This window comes from Triticum aestivum, chromosome 2B, assembly GCF_018294505.1.
Source record: "Triticum aestivum cultivar Chinese Spring chromosome 2B, IWGSC CS RefSeq v2.1, whole genome shotgun sequence".
Taxonomy (NCBI): Eukaryota; Viridiplantae; Streptophyta; class Magnoliopsida; order Poales; family Poaceae; genus Triticum; species Triticum aestivum.
The window spans coordinates 735,677,478-735,679,498 of record NC_057798.1 but is presented as its reverse complement, the minus strand read 5'-3'; the positions used below and the strand labels follow the sequence as shown (position 1 = coordinate 735,679,498).

The 2,021-nt window shown below is 55.9% G+C and overlaps 1 pseudogene; it reads left to right on the top strand.

Annotated features, from left to right (window-relative positions):
• The first annotated feature begins 590 nt into the window (after nucleotides 1–590).
• LOC123039506 (UDP-glycosyltransferase 87A2-like) lies at nucleotides 591–2,021 on the top strand (annotated as a pseudogene).

Below are 2,021 nucleotides of genomic sequence, written 5' to 3'. Positions count from 1 at the left end.
GGTCAGTCTAAGAGGGTATTCTGGGTTGGTTGGGCTGCGATCTATTGGTTGCTGTAGACTACTAGGAACAAGTTCACTATTGAGCATATCTTTCCGGCTAACCCTGTGAGCTGCTTATTTAAAGTCAATGTCTTCTTGCAGCAATGAAGATTATTGACTAAGGAGGCGGACCTAGAGGCTTTCGACGACATGTTATCTAAGATGCGGTCTACGGCTACTTCCCTGCTGCGGCGATCTAGGAGGATGGCTTAGTCTGCTGTTCTTTTGGTTTCGATGCTGGCCTGCGTGCCATGGTTGGCTGGGTTGCCATGTATTCGTACCTGTTAACTGTTGCTTTGTTCCTGCGTTGATTGGATGATTATGGCGTGTCTCTGCCTGGTGGCTTTATTTATAAAGTCAGGCGTATGCCTTTTATCTAAAAAAAATCAAGCCAATGATCTATGATTCCTTAATTTCATGGTGCAACAACAAACTTACCGTAGAGTACTTTATGGCCCAACACCAACAACGTATACTCCAAGAAAAACCATCCAAATTCAACGCACGGGATAGTGAGGAAAACAAAAGAGACGCGCCCAGATCAAACAATAATGGCCGATATCGCTCTCGCCGTTCACCCACCATGCCGCGTCGTGGCACTGCCGTACCCCGGCCGTGGCCACGTGAACGCGATGCTGAGCCTGTGCCGCCTGCTCGCCGCACGCGGCGTCGCCACCACGGTCATCCTCACCGAGGAGTGGGTTGGCTTGGTTGGCGCAGCAGAGTCGACCCTACCGGCGCGCGTCCGCTTGACCGCCATCCCCAACGTCATCCCCTCCGAGCACGGCCGCGACGCCGATTTACCTGAATTCTGGGACGCCGTTAACACCAGGATGGACGCCCCTGTGGAGCGGCTCCTAGAGGCGATGCTGCCAACACCGGAGATGGCGGTAGTCGTGGCAGTGGGCGGTGCCCATGGCGGTGAGAAGGGGCATGAAGGCCTGCACATTCTGCCCCTTCTCCGCCACCAACTTCGCGGCTCTGTACCACTTCGAGCGCCTCATGGCGGGCAGCAGCTTGGCCGTCGAGGGTGAGGGAGCCAACTCACAACCTTCCCCTATTATTACTAGTCAAGTGATGATCTATTTTCATGTGTTGCTCAATTATACTGTAGATCCGATGTGGGATCAGCCTATCCCTGGCCATACTTGCTTAACAATGCGCGAGTTTCAGCCGATCTTGTGTGGCCAGGCCATTCGAAAGCGATTCAAGGCGATAATTCACAGTGCCCAGGCAGGTCAGTGCGTGCTCTTCTCCTCATTTTACGAGCTCGAAGCCGGTGTCATGGACTCGCTCGGCTCAGAGGCTTCGTCGCCCCGCATGTACTCGATTGGCCCCTGCATCCCTTACACGATGCTTGAAGAAGCACCGCGAGGCGAGCACTCCTACTGGGCTTGGCTGGACACGCAGCCTGTAGGCTCCGTGCTGTACGTGTCGCTGGGCAGCTTCCTCTCGCTGCCACCCTCCCAGCTCGCCGAGCTCGCCATGGGGCTCGCTGCGAGCGGCGTCAAGTTCATGTGGGTGCTCCACGACGAAGCGCAGTCACAGGTGCAGCCGCTGCTGCGTGGCAACGGCCACGGGGTGCTCGTGGCGTGGTGCGACCAGCTCAAGGTGTTGTGCCATCCTTCCGTGAGGGTTTCCTGACGCATTGTGGCATGAACTCCGCGCTAGAGGCGGTGTTTGCCGGCGTTCCGATGCTCGCTCTTCCCATAGGTATGGACCAGCCGACCAATAGCCGCCTGGTCGTCGACGTGTGGAAGATTGGGTACAGTCTTAAGGAGAAGATGCAACCCGACGGCATCATCACGAGGGAGGCGATTGCCCGGGCCGTCGAGACACTGATGAGCTCCTCTGATCTGCCACAGAGCAATGGGGTGAGGAGCAGAGCGCTTCGATGGAGGGACGCTTCTCGCAGAGCCATCCAAGAGGGTGGATCTTCGTCCACTGACATGAACTCTTTCTTAAGATGTATGATTTCTTAA